At 43.1% G+C, this 15,257-nt stretch overlaps 1 long non-coding RNA gene across 1 annotated transcript in view; it reads left to right on the top strand.

Annotated features, from left to right (window-relative positions):
• Positions 1–9,579, top strand: part of LOC116792378 — a 45,158-nt gene extending 35,579 nt beyond the window's left edge. Inside the window, exons 3-4 of the long non-coding RNA XR_004359106.1 lie at positions 5,430–5,667; positions 9,498–9,579. This is a non-coding gene — a long non-coding RNA (uncharacterized LOC116792378). The remainder of the gene's footprint in view (positions 1–5,429; positions 5,668–9,497) is intronic.
• The last annotated feature ends 5,678 nt before the right edge of the window (positions 9,580–15,257 follow it).

Genomic DNA, 15,257 nt, shown 5'->3' with positions numbered 1-15,257 from the left:
TGCTTTGAGAAAGCCTCTGTGTCACTAATTTTTGGATTAAATGTTTGATTGTTTCCCCAAAAATATCTTCATGATCATTTAGTAGATCTTAGAATCAAGGCAGATCTTAAAATTGGGCAACAAGTACCCTCAGACTCAACTTGGAGTGCACATATTGAAACTGGCACTATTCCAATCAGCTTATTAGTTTTATAGATTTGAATTCTCTTGGCACAATATGAGAAATAACACAAAATCTCACACTAGCAACGTTTCTGGCTGGCTATAATCAATCAAATCATCATTTGCATTTAAAACTGGTATAAAATTCTACATTTTCTAGTTCCAAGTCCCTGCCTTTTATTCATACCTTGCATGAACTCCCTATGCACAATCATGTGAAGATTAAGTTTAAATCAATGAGAGAAATATGTGAAACATCTGGAAGCATTCAAATTCCCACAAAAATTCTTTCTCTGTACAGCCCATTATGTTGAAACCACGGGAAAAGTAATTTACCTCCACAGCTCCGAAATCTTTCATCAAATTAAAGTCCATTGTCTTGTCTATGGAAATGCTGCAAGTAGTTAATAATTATTTACCATAATTTGCTGTTATTCCCACTTTCAATAGAAAAAAAATAAAGAATATTCTGGGTTAATTACATTATGTCTAATTTTTCTGTAGCTAAATATAGGCCGGCCTGCAATGAATGCTGAGCTGTGGGAAGCTGAGGTCAAGAAGGGAGAATTATTTCAGCACCTCTGATTTCTGCTGTTCTTGGCAGAGCCCTGGGTGGCTGCACAGGTTGTCCTCACATTTATAGTCAGAAGTTTATTTGTTTTGCTGAAAAAAAATCCATTCCCCTGACACCTTGCCCTGGGCTGTGGGATTTGGCCCTTTGGGGTTTTGTGGCTCTCAGGGGATCCCCAAATTCCTGCAGGTGAATGTGCCCTCCCTGCAGATGGTTTCAGTCTCTGTGGCCAAAATTTTGAGCTTTCCTTCTCAATTTGTTCATGTTGGTGATTAATGCTGATGGTTTAAACAATATAACTGTGTTTCTGAGGTACAATTTGGAATAGTAGCAGAGAAGGATGATGGAGCTGGGAAGGGTCTGGAACATCAGGAGGAGCTGGGGGGGCTCAACTTGGAGAAAAGGAGGCTCAGGGGGGACTTTCTCACTATCTGTAACTCACTGACAGGGGTGGGGAGCCAGGGGAATATTTAGATTGGATATTCAGGAAAAATTCTTCATATAAAAAGCGGTCAGGCCCTGGCACAGCTGCCCAAGGCAGTGGTGGAGTCCCCATCCCTGGAAGTGCTCAAAAGACATGGTTTAGTGGTGAACAGGGTCATGGCACATTAATGGCTGGACCCAACAATCTCAGAGGTCTTTTCCAACCATAATTCCAATGCTTCTGTGGTTCTGCAACACTCAAGGGGCAGCTCAGCAGGTCCAACTCTGAAAACTGACATTGGATTCTTTCTCCCCCTTTGGCACTCCCAAGGAGCATCCAGGTTTGGGGCAAAGCCACCTGTTTTGCTTCACTGGAGGGAATCAATGTCCTCCCAAGTGGTTCACTCCTTGACTCCTTCATGCTTTTATCTCAGCATCCCCTCCCAGGGCAGTGGCAGGGGAAGGACCACCCACCCCAGGAGCTGTGCAAGCACTAACCAGCTACAGGAAACTGCATCTTTGACCAAAAACCTTCTGTTTAGACATAAACACCCAAGAGAATAGATAGATACTGACTGGAAGCAAAGTAAAGACTCTCTGGGTGAATTGATCAGCAGCACAGCACTGGATGCCTGATCAGGAGGCTGTTTCTGTTTTACTTAAATACAACCTACAAACCCAACTGAACATCTTCAATAAAACACACTAACACACAGCAAAACACTCATTTAAACCTGCCTTCCCCAGGGGCTTCCGAGGAAGTATTTCCTCCTCTGTTTGGTGCCTTTCCCTTATATTTTTATTCCACATGGGGTTTTTTCCATGCATGTGGTTTCTCCCAGCTATCTAGGACACAGCAATTTGACTCACACACAAAATCCCTTTCCCAACAGTACCATGAACAGCCTGGAAACTGGAGTTTGTGTTTGATTCCTGTTAGAAGCCGCATTTGAAGCGAGGCCAAAATTTGTTCCCCTCCCAAATTTTCAGGTGGAAAAGAATCCTTGCTTTCACCTGTTCACAGGGAAAAATCCCCCCAAATCCTCCCGCTGGCTCCTGTGCCTGGTTGGGAACAGCTTCCCCTGCACCAGCTGCTCTGCTGAAAACACTCTCAGTGTGCTGCCATAAGATTAGTGGACACTTTCCCCAGCCTGTGAACTCCAGATAAATCCCAGAACAGCAGCAGGAAGAAAGCAACATAAGCTGAAGCAGAAGGTCTCTGTTTATTGGAATGGCGCGTTCCGGGCGCTCCAACGGCTCCAGGGGAACAAACTGCTCTACCTGCCTCTCCAGATATGCAAGATCACAAAAGCAGATGCTGCCCTGACCTCTAGCCAGTGCATTTGTGCTGCTCTGCTGGCTTGGAGTTATTTGTGCCCCAATTATATTGCTACATTTATTATTCCTCTTTAACTCAATTGCTCGCGTGTGGTTTCGAGATGTGTCGCATCTGGGGAAAAAAAAGAGATATGAGGATTACATATTCTATCATTTGTCAGGGTTTCCAGTTCATATGTTCCCATTATAGGAAGCTGATATTTCTGGGTTTTGCAACTCTACAGGTCATAGCCTGCTTGGCCACGTCACCCAGCTGAGAATTTTGGCACAGCCTGGGTATGTGGCAGAAGCTCTGAAGGTGTGAATTGTGTTTATAGAATCACAGAATGCGCTGAGTTGGAAGGAAGCCACAAGGATCATCCAGTCCAACTCCTGGCCCTGTACAGGCCCATCCCCAAGGGTCACACCCTGTGCCCCAGAGGATCAGCCAAACCCTCCTGGAGCTCTGGCAGCCTTGGGGCTGTGCCCACTGCCCTGGGGAGCCTGGGCAGTGCCAACCACCCTCTGGGGGAAGAACCTTTTCCTGAGATCCAAACTGACCCTGCCCTGGCACAGCTCCAGGCCATTCTTGCACGTCCTGGACTTTGCACCAGAAAGAAAAGTCCAGGAGCTGGACTTCAGTGATCCTCGTGGGTCCCTTCCAACTCAGGATATTCTTTGATTCTATGATTTGATGAAAACCAGCCTGGCCTGGCTGAGGATGTTTTTCCCTAAAGGTTTTGAAGGGTAATGGGGGCTCCCTGTATTCTCAAGGTTTTGCATCATTATCCTGCCAGAACAAATACCCCAAACACAGGGAAAAGCTGCAGCACTGGATCTCCCCCAGCACTGGATCTGCTGGTCTGGTGTCAGCCAGACCCCGGGGACGGTCACCCAGCAGGGTCCAGACGTGAGATACAAACCAAGCAGCCCCAGGGCACAGACACCACTGTCCCTAAATGTCCTCAGCTGTCCCTGGGTGGTTCAGAGCCAGTGACAAGCTAAAGCCCCAAGGGATCCCTCAGCAAAGAAAGCCCCATCCCTTCTGTCTTTGTCCCTTGGAAAGACACATGAACTCACAGGGAGCAAGTGGCCTCTCAGGGACAGTGCTGAAGGTCGCCATGAAAGCTGGCAAGAGGGTATAGATGGAAAACATCTTCCAGCAGTCTGAATAACTCAAGCAGAACCTAAAAATCCCAGCTTTGAGGGGTTTTCCAAATCTGTCTCATTATGAGGTGCCTACTCCAGGTCTACACCGTGGGCAGCGTGGGCTTAGTTTGACAACTTTACTGCTCATCAGATGCTTCTTGAAGGTTAAAAGGGGATTTAACCCCCTCCCTGCCTTTATTTTAGGTTGTTTGGAAGTGCACAGTTGAGCCTGATGCTTTAAAAAATCTTTCACTGTAAAGGGACAGAAATTCCTAAAGACGGGAACACATTTTAATTGCTCATTTGTAGAGTTTTACTTACAAAATCTATTTTAAGCTGCAATTTGAGATTTACAGATATTTGTGGACCATGCCTTAAGGAAAAACTCTTCACTAATAGATATGGAAATTAACTGAGGTTTACATTTTTTCACTAAAACTCTAATTTTTTTTTCCTCACTATTTTTAGCTGAAGATGAAACAGCAGATTGAGAAAAATAGGAGTGCATAAGCAAGGAAGGTTTCTTTGTGAAGGGACTAGTTCCAGCTAGCAATGGGGGATTTATCAAAGCTTGGGACACTGGGAGGAGAAATCAACAGATAGATATCCTGAGTAGGCAAAAGAAAAATCATTAAATTTACAATATTTGATGAAATGCACACTGTGAACGAGAAATATCAGGAAAACTCCTCTTTCAGCCTGTCAGGTGAGGCTTTTTCTGTGCTTCACTCACACAGCTGAAGGACAGCACACCATGGGTGCTAATTGGGAGTGGTCAGGCATTGGAACAGGCCCCTCAGGGAAGTGGTGGAGTCACCATCCCCAGAAGGGTTCAAAAAATAAGTGGACGTGGCACTTCATGATATGGTTTGGTGGCCGTGGGGGGGTTTGGTCAGAGATTGAACTTGCTGGCCTTGGAGGTCTTTTCCAGCCTTAATGATTCTGTGATTCTATGGCTAAACTCAATTTTTTTAACTTCTCCTGAACCTTTATTAGGGCAATAATTTGTAGTCAGCACTGACACTGGTTTGAGCTCTCCTTTACTTACTTTCCCTAGTAGGGATCCACAATTCCCACAGCATTCCATCTTTTTGAGTCATCCTGAAGGGACGTACACAAGCAGCCATGAACTGAAAAAACCACGAATATCAGAGAGCACCAGATCAAACTCGGTTAAATTCCACTTTTTGCCCTCCCTTTTCATTTTTCTAAGGCTTAACAAATAGCCTCATGTTTTGTTTGCTCTTCCAGGACCTCCTTCCTGCAGGTTCTTCTCTTTCCTATATCATTTAGGGCATGTAAAAAACGTGCCCAGACAACACACACTAAATGTTGCTTTTTGAAACAGCCTGACATCCAAAAACCAGAGCCTATCAGGGCAGGAATTAGATAGGATTTGCTGAAATCAAGTCTGTTATTTCGCTGCTGGTTCTTGTTTCTCCTAATAATTGGTTGGGATGATTAAAGATTGATCTCCTTGTATTAATGGACATCACAGAATGGTTTGGGCTGAGGCACCTTAAGGTTCATCTTGTTCCAACCCCCCTGCCATGGGCAGGGATACCTTCCACTAGCCCAGGTTGCTCCAAGCCCTGGCCTTGGACATTCCAGGGATGGGGCAGCCACAACTTCTCTGTCCTAACAAAATCTATGCCACAAAAAATCCCCTGAGCGTGACTTGAGTTCTCTTAGCTGCTGACTGAAGCAAGAGCCAGAGGAATCCCTGTGGTTAAACAACGACCAGCATCACTGTCATTAATGCTGATAAACAACAACATCAGATAATTCTTGACCTTTTTTTCCACAGGTTCAGCTGATCTTTGAAAACCCACCAAGTCTGAACCTGCTCTCATGGAAAAGAACAAAAATAACAACTCTGCTCAGGTGAACCAGCTTGAGGATTTTTTTTTTTCATCCAGCAACTGCGAGGAGCTTTTTTATCCCTCTCATCCCTGACGGTGCCAGGGATGAGCCGATGCACACAAGCCCCTGTGCCAGCCATCTGTTGGGCACAGCCCGTGCCAGCTGCTCGTCGTGGGCTGCAGGTAAGAGCGGGCTCCAGGACAGGCAGGCAACGGGAAGTTTATGGCGTTTCAAGAGTTTAGGGGAGGGATTCAGGAGGAAAACAGGATTCCAGGCACGGCAACGGGGCCCGGAGCCTTTTTTAGCCGTGTTGGGTCTGCCGGGAAAATGGCACTGCGGGGCTTCAGGGGGGTGGTTTTGTGCTGGGATGACTCAAACCTTGCTCTCTTCATGCTCTGAATACAAGGCTTTTGAGAGGTATTAAAATGTGCTCGCCGAGACTTTCCTTTCTTGGGAACCCAATCGATACCCGTGTAAATCAAACGCCTGTCTTGCCGTTTGCCTCCACGTTCAGTCGTGTCCTAAGTAGGTCTTTCATAACCCTGGGTGGCTCCCAGGCCTTTGGACCCCTCTCCCAGGTGTCCCTGCAGTATAAAATAACAGCAGCTCCCTCAGCTTTGATTTATTCCACACAGCTTCTCAAGATATCTCAATTTTAATCTTATTTTTAAGCCATACTAGGAGTGAAGGGAAGCACAAGGGAGTTGTAGATTCACTGAGCTGCCCATCTGGGACGTGTGGATTTGATTTTCAGGACAAACAGGCACACAGAGTTGGGAAGGAGTGTCCCCTTTCCCTCATCCTGGCTTAATCTCCTCCACAACATTTCTGTAGTCCAGGTGTGAGAAGTGCTCCTGCTGCAGCCTTCAGCCACATTTCTGAGAAGTTTGGGCCCCAGAGAAAATGTTATCTGTGTTTTATCACTTTGTTTCCTCTGATCCTGATACAAGCACAACCCTGAAAATAGATAATATCTTGATATTTCCAATACCAGGGAAAGTTTTCAGCCCAAGCCCCACAGATGAGACACCTGAACTCTGTCCTTGGGCAGAATGGATTTGATTTCAAGGTTTTAAGCCTCTTTCCACATACCCAGCCTATCAAAGGCACCCACTAAATGACTCCAGTTCAAACCTATATTTTCAGTAGACCTTTACAACACCCCTGGTGTCCTGGGCAAAAATCCAGCACCTCTGTCCTGCTGCTGAAGTGTGCTCTGTCCATCCCCTAAATACTAAAATTTCATGATTTAAGACATGCCAAATCCACCATTGTGTGTGTGAAAACACTAATATAAGAATAGAGATATGTATTTGTTAAATACTTATGTCTACCTCTGTAATTTCCTTCATTAGGAACAATTCATATTTTGAATATTTTAGGGTTTTTTAGCTGTTTGTCGTGGCAATTATACTCTGCTTGTAAATACTGTTTCTTGGGAAGATAAATCATATCTTCTGTGAAGGCACTGACTACTACATCCAGGAAGATTTCCTATTTTAAAATAATCTGGAGAACAAAATGCTTTAAACAACCAGTTGCAGCCACCTGCAATGGTTTTTACTGGGTTACAGTAATTTCCTTTACTAAAAATTGCTGCTAAAAGGGGCTTCACTCTTTGTATAAATGATACAGCTCCTGACATGAGAGACCTGTGCACAGTCTAAAATTAAATGCTATAAAACTGAAGGAATCAAAATAACACATCAATCACATTAAGATGCTGATTAGCAGATCTTGATATTTTCAGCCTTACGCTTTGATGACTTAAAGATAGTGAAAGGATCAGATAAGAAATGTTATATAATATAGTGCCTGAAATGAAGATTTAAAGGGATTTATACTTTTGTCACATCTAAGAAACTTCAGGGAAGATCCACCCATTACAAACTTTAGAGTAAGTGTGAATCTATTAATTTAAAGGGCACAAATTCAGAAACATCTAAAACTGGCTCCTTAGTCTGAGTATTTGCCAGTCCCTTCCAAAACACACAAGGTAATGTGGGTCTGTCCTGTTCATATGTGTTATCTGAGCTATTTTTTCCCTTTGGCTTATCAGCTTCCAGGGGGTTATTTGCGATATCTGATTTTACAAGCCAAGCAATGTAAAAGATACACATCTTCTGTGGTTTTGCCTAACATATAATTAGACCAGCAAGGGTCTAAGTCTTACAACAAAGCCTTAAAAATGATAACTTGGTACCCAGTATGTGACTGAGTGATTTAAATCTTCTCTTGAGGGAGAGTGGGAACAACCAGTCCAGATATTTAAAGATGAACAGCACGAAAATACATCAAATTCACTCGGGTAAGGTACAAGGATTGTGCTGTTATTAATTTTGAAACCTGCAAGGGGACTCCTATAAAGATAAATTCAGGACAAAAGAGGCCAGCTATCTAACTTCTACAGGTTAGGAAAGCTCTCTTTGGGAGGCAGGGGAAGGATTATAGATGTGCCTGGAAAAAAAACCCCAAAACAAAACAAAAAAACAAAGAACAGCTGAAGGCTGAGGAGGTTTGCAGACAAAATTTTATTTTTATTATTTTCATCTTGCTATTTTTTTCTCCCTATTGCTTTTCCTTATTAGTTTTTAACTGGTAAGCCCAGATTCCTTCCCAGTTCTTCTAAAGATGTCTTGTCCAGGAAAGAGGGGAGGGAAGGCAAATCCTATAGGAACTTCCAGTCCACAGCGAGTGGAGAGCAAAGGGAGATGGGTCCTGAGCTCCACATTGCCAGAATCCACTGGGAAGGAAGTGATGTGTGCCATTAAAAAGCTGGATTCCACATGCAGCCCACCTGTGAAGGCAGCAAGAATCCAATGTGGCAGCTGGGATCCTGCCCTGGGCTGTTACATGGCAGGTTCTTGCCCCCTTTGTTTGCAGGGTTAAAAATTCCACTTAAACTGCGCCAAAAATCCGTGATAACTCCCAAACATATCAAAAAACACCCCCTGCTGTTATCCCAGAAGTCAGGGAATTTTCTGAGTTGGGTCTATTACCCATAATACTCCTGTAAAACTGGCTGATGATGGATATTCTGCTGTTGGAAGAGGTCACTCCGTGGGAATGAGAAGTTCAGTCATTTCCAACCTCACATTTCCTACTTTTAGGTGCTGTTGCACGAGTTGGATGATTTTTGGTCTCCAATTAAAAGGCAGAACGAGCTCCATCCACGTTTTAAGGACAGCCACAGACCCCCAAAAGCTGCCCAGCAGCTGTCTGGGCAGAGCTGGTGCAGAAATCACACATTAAGGATCTATTCTGGCCTTTCTGCTGGTTCTAGTTGGTACAGAAGGTTTGGTAACTGTGTGTCATGCCAGGCTTGTCATCACGGCCCTGACAACCTTTGCTTTTCCACATGACTCACTGTGTTTGTCCCAATCAAGTAATTAATGCAATGGCTGACACACAGCAGAAGAAATTCAGTTTACTGTGATAAATTAAGTGGTTTTTTTGCTCATTACTGGGAAACATCCTACAGTCAAACATATATATTCACAATCTGTGTGCTTTAGCAATGCTTTTATAGCTGACAGAAACACACCAAACTACTTCTAAGCTCATGTTACTTGTGATGGCATAAAGGAGGACGTTCTCCTCCATATCTTTCTGTGTAATAATTCAATTATAAATTATAAAATGAACAGCATCAACATGCCTGCTAAATTTATCTATATAGCAATTTTACATATTGCTGTGTAAAAGGAAAAAAATCAACTTTTCTAGCTATCTTAGTTTGAACACACTCTGAAAACACGAGCTTGAGGCTGAGCTTTTATCTGTTCTTCAGAGATCTCTGGCTTGACTCTTGAACTGCTGCTCACTCCCATTCAAACAAGGGGCACTGTTTCTCCTGACTGCCATGGGAACAGGATTGGGCCATTAATGTGTATTTGACACAGAAAAGCAGACTAATTGAAGTCCAAATGGTTTTAGAGGTCTAGTTAGGTTGATTTTAATGAGGATTTTTAAAGCTGTCATACTTCTCATGGATTTTTTTTCTCTCTGGCAGTTTTTTCCTCAGCAGTGATGGGAGTTAGAGAGTATTCAACCAGCCTTTTGTGTTTTCTCAATACCATAGAATCTGTGCAGCTCACAAATTCTAAAAATAAATACAAATGAAAGCCAAACCCTTTCTCTTTCACTTCTTTAATCACATCCCTCCACGAGTAGGGAATGCACTTTGCCCAAGTGAATTTTCCTCCACTCTAAACTCCATGAAAAGCAAACATTAATGGAGATGCAATCTCATGGCAGGGGGAGCTCACTTTGAAATTCAAGTGACTATACATGGAATGTTTTTCAGATCTATTTTGCAGTAGCAATGAAGCTCTCAAATGCCATCAATGGTACCTGTTCAATAACTGAAATTGCAGAGGTCAAATTCTCTATTCTGACAATTGCAAAATTAACTCGTATCACTGTTTCAAGAGGGTCTTTACCCCCGGGAAGGGAGCTGAGCCAGGTATGGGCATCCTGGCCCACCTTTCATTTAGCTGGATGTATTAGTTTGATTAAAGTTAATAAAGCAAGGAGAGATTTAGCAAATGGAACTAATGTTCAGAGATAATTTCGGTCGGAATGAATGAACAAGAGATGTGGAGAAGTAATTACAGGAATTTGCTGGAGACCTCTGGGGTGAGATGCACACGACCACAGCACACAATGAGAAACTAAACACAGTAATGGGATACTTCAATTATCCAGGAGTAAATTGGGAACAGCCTGTGGTAATGTTGCAACTCTGTTTATAATGCTGCAGGGCATTTTTAGAGGAGCAGTCGGGGAAAAATATGAGAGCTAAGTGGTATCAAGGCATCTCACAACTGGAGCAGCTCCTTTGGATGAGCAAACAAGGTATCACCCAACTCATCCAGTCATGGATGCGCTGAAGGGAATCATGGAGCAGACTCACAGGACCCTTAAGGTCAGAAAAGACCTCTAAGATCTTCGAGTCCAACCTTTGGTCCATCACCACCTCGTCACCCAGACCAGAGCACCGAACACCACGTCCAATCTTCGAGGACTTGCTGCACCTCATGTAGTTATACTTCATTTTATTTAATTTTATTTCATTTTCTAGAGTATTTCATTTATTTAATTTTCTTCTAGAGCAGTTTTTAGAAAGAAAAACTAATAATAAACTGAAGGGTTTAAAACCACGCAGCAATTTTTTAGCACTTTACTCCTCTTTGGCTGCTCTGGGTTATGGCACTTGTTTACTCTGATGAACTCTGCCTTTGAAAGACTCTGACAGGACTTAGCTGCACTCTTTTAATCTAGGAGTATAACCTGTAATCAATAAGCAAGGCTTTTAAAAATCATCAATAATTTATTCAAAATTATTCCGTTTTTCAGCCTTCCAGGAACCGCTTGCGAGCCAACGCAATTCCAGCATAAATAACACGTTAATTTTCCCCTTCCCTGGCGGTAACGTTGTTGCAGCAATAGGAATTAATCCTGGAAAGCTACAATTCATTGTGCCATATAAAATATGAGAAGCCTGGTAGGCTCTGTGTGGTGTCGTCGTGTTTGTGCCGGTTTGAAGCGAAGCAGTTTCTGGGGCAGATCTAAAGTGCAGCCAGCAGGTCTCAGCACATCCGTGTGGATTGCCTGGAGGAAAGCTCTCCCTGCACATTTGGCAGATCCTGAGCTGTGGAAAATGTTGCTCTGATCTGGATTGTGTGAAACTGTGGGCACTGAGCTTTCTGTGTGGTTCCTGTCCAGATGTGCCCCATCTATAATTCAAAGTTGTTTCCTCGACAGCCACGCTCAGCAAACTCATCCTGAAATCAGGGATTCAGCTCAGTCCTTCCTTTATTCCTTCCATCCTTCCTTCCATCCTGATTTCACTCTTTCATTTCACTCTTTTTCCTACACTAACAGAGCTTCAGAGTATTTTTATACCTTAAAGAAAACCATGTTTCCACTCTGTGTTTCCAACGTGATATGGTTAATTTTCAAAGCAGAATCAAGCTGTACCCAGAACAAGGATTCCCTGCAAATTTCCTGTGGCGGGGGGAAGTTTCTGTAGATCCAGCAGTATTTAGGTGGATTCATTTGTCTGGCTGACATTTCAAATAGATGTATAAGCAGGTATCGTGGGGCTGCTATTGCAACAGGCCTGAAAAAAATCTATTCTGGGCTTAGTAGAAACTTGATAAAAAATAGAAGGGAACAACCTGACAGGATGAACACACACGGAAGGTGACACCCTCAACAGAGCTGAGCATTAAAAGCACAGAATTCCTGAATTTGTTGCTGTGGATGTTGATGTGATAAATGTCTTGGTCACTAGGGTAGTGCCCTCAGTAGAAAGTACAGCTTCTTATTGATGCCTCTATTTCCAGCTCTAGAACTGGCCTTGTTTGATGCCATTTTACCTCAAGACTGGATTTCCACCCTACCCTTCAGCTAAGCTTAAAAATATATTGTTGGATCACAGAATTTTGGGACAGTTACAACTCCTGAGAACACTGCAGGACATCACCCTCCATTTGGTGCTGCTGAGCCTCAGAAAGAACTGAAATGCCATTTCCTCTGGTGAGAGAGCTGAGACTCCTCTGCCCATCCTTGTGTTTCTAATTGGATTATCCTTCAGCTAATCTTAAGAATATATTGTTGGATCACAGAATTTTGGGACAATTACAACTTCTGAGCATGTTCTGCAGGACGTGGCCCTCGGTTTGGTGCCGCTGAGCCTCGGTGAAGAACTGAAATGCCATTTCCTCTGGTGAGAGAGCTGAGACTCCTCTGCCCATCCTGCTGGATACTTGGGGGATTGATGCTTGAGTTTATTCTTGTTTTGCTGTTAATGAAGGATTAAACATGTATGAAACCTCTAATGGTCCTTGCAGGGCTTGAGCTCGCTGAACACCTGCAAAGCCCTACCTGTGTAAGCAGCTTACACATGGATACTCCCTGTGTAACATTCCACACCACTAAATCATCTGAAGGACACAGATCAGGAGCCTTTAGTGCTCAACACATAAAATACTAGACAAAAATGAGCACAGAAAAAAATACCTGCAAGTTTTCATTTCCCAGTGGCTGCAATGAGAACACTGCTACATGTAAAAGGTAATTTTTGGGGGGGTTTAGCTCACTGTTGTCTCCTTGTTTGGTTTCAACCTGCAAGACTTCCCATCAGGTTCTCTCCATTATTCTCTCTCTTGTGTGGCTCACACAATTAAGTGACAAAGCCATGTTTTTGACATCTATCTGATTTCCATGACAACAGATTATGGAACCAGGTGTAGCGAGCATGTGAGACGAAACCTGAGAAAAACGGTGAAGCTAAATCAAGATTTAATCACTATGAAGGACAGCAACAAAGGGTGGGAAGGACAGACATAACAAAGGTATTTCCTTTATGGGAGGAATTTATTTTTCTGTTTCCTTTCTGCCATCCAAATATTATAGGATGTAAGAACTCATTGGGGAAAGGTAACATTAGTAGACTTCAAAAGAGCTCTGGTCCAGATTGTGGCCCTCATCTAACAAATGTGGGTCCTTCCCTGCAGGAAGGAGAGGGTGATGATGATAACATTCCAAGCTGACCAACACCAGAACACCATGCCCACTGTGCCCACATGCCAACCATTAATATTATTCCTTCTTCCTCTTCCTCTTGCAAAAACAGGAGCTGTAAGAAAAGATGGAAGGACTGTGAGCTATTTTGTCAGGATTAAGTTTGTTTCAGAAGCCTAAAAGGTCACTTCCTGGAAGAGGTTAGGATGCTTTACCCTCCTGCTGTGCATTGGACAAAGCAGTGGCAAATCCAGGTTGCAGTGAGAGATACTCGAGTTTTTAAGGAAAAAACAACAAAAGAGTTTTTAAGAAAAAAACTTCATTTTTTTGGAAAGGTGATTGTTGGGGGAAAAAAAAGCCAAGGGAATCTGTGGACTCTGCATAAAAAGAAGTAAGAAGAGGTCAGAGAAGCATCTGCCCAGCAAGGTCCAGGGAGAGCTGGAGAGTGGGAAAGAATCTTCCAGTCTTTCTGTGTCTCTCCAAACCCAGTTTTCTGCTGTATTCAGACCACGAACTTTGAAAACTCCTCAGTTCTTTAGCTTGTGATTTCAGCTTCAGTAGTTTGCTCGTACCACTGGCTTAAGTTCATAAACTATGTCATAGCAGGCTAAGCTGGACATCTTGAAGGACTGCCAAAAAAAGGGCAAGCAAAGAAAATAACTGTAATCCACGGTATTTTCAAAAGAAGAGGCATAAATAAGTTTTAAAGCCATGAGTGCATAGAGAAAGAAACCATGGGAAGAGAGCTGAGTGAGTGAGCAAAGAACTGGTATTTAGAGTCTGTGTTAGTATACCAAGGGCAGACAGTGAATAATAAGGGGGAGACTGATGTCTGATTTTCAAGGGATAACTTACATGCATTTTAGTGAAGTAATTCTGAATATACTTGGATTCCCTTCAGAAATTTTCTCTCTGCAGGTGAGGGGGTCTCTGAGCAGGACTGGAAAGCAGCTCTTGCAGGTGTAATTCACTGGCTTGACTTGCAGTGGGAACTGGGAGAGCAGTCAGGGAGAAATGCATGTGAATTTTGGAACATTTGTCAGTAGTGTTGGAAGTTCAATTTGGCACAGGCAGGGGCATAATAACGCTGGAGTTACTTTGGGGCCTCTCCACATTGCAATATAAATCTTACAGTAGCTCAATTTGTGTTCATTTTATGGGTGAAACATTAATACATTTTTAATATACTGACCGTAGATAAAATGAACTTCAGCAACATCCAAAAGAAAAATTGACTTTGCCCAATGCACAGGGAAATGCACTTATGGCATTTTACACCTCTCTGGTAAGTTGTGGGGAAGGTCAGGATGGGTGAAACACAGGTTACACGGCCTTGAAGATTTGTTAGCTGGAGTAAATAATTGTTATGGCACTGGAGAGCACGAAATGCAGGTTTATGGGCAGCAGCTGAACCACTACAGGGCTTCCAGAGCTGGTGAAAACCAGCCTACACTGACTAGAGTAATTCTATATCTAGAATTCCATCAGGTTTAATTCCAAATCCAGGATATTCTTTGCTGTGTTATTGTTATAACTGACCGGGAAGTTACAGCACCAGCTGAGTGCACTCTTCTTTATTTATTTATTTTAATATTCACAGTATTGGAGATGGTGAATGACCCACCTGGAACCTCTTGTAAACGTTGTCCATTGACAGTCAACTGACTGATGTGGACTTTTCCTCTGTGGGGAGAGGTTTGTTCACCTACTGTGATATGAGGAGGGCAAAATTAGGGGTAAAAAGCTGAATATTGAAGCACTGGAGCTGGGCAGTTTCCATGAACAGGGCTGTCAGTCAGCTGAGCTCTAGGCATGGTCTGGATAAATAAAACAGGGTTTGCTCTATGTTTCCTCTTCTATCATCGTCGCCATTGTGCTTATAAATATTTTACATTTTTTTGTCTACGATCTTGGTTTATATATTTGCCCAAGAGTGAGTGCAATCAACTCTTCATCACGAGGATTAATGCTGAAATATTAAAATGCTTAGATTCTCTTCTCTGACCACTGTCAGTGGTCTGCTCCTGCCTGTGCCAGAGGAGGAACAGCCTCTCCCAGCAGCAAATCCATCCCGTGGTGTTAACACTAAACTCCAGCCTTATTTTGGGTAGCTGGTGTTTTACATGCAAACTGCCTCACAAATGTTATATGGAGTTATAAAGTTAATATAAAAAGCAGATGGAGAGAAATTAAAAGAGATAGTCAGGGGAGAAGAGATGAGATATAAAAATAGATGGAACTG

This window comes from Chiroxiphia lanceolata, chromosome 11 (genome assembly GCF_009829145.1).
Source record: "Chiroxiphia lanceolata isolate bChiLan1 chromosome 11, bChiLan1.pri, whole genome shotgun sequence".
NCBI classification, from domain to species: domain Eukaryota; kingdom Metazoa; phylum Chordata; class Aves; order Passeriformes; family Pipridae; genus Chiroxiphia; species Chiroxiphia lanceolata.
The sequence above is the reverse complement of the archived record's forward strand: the minus strand, read 5'-3'. Positions and strand labels throughout refer to the sequence as shown.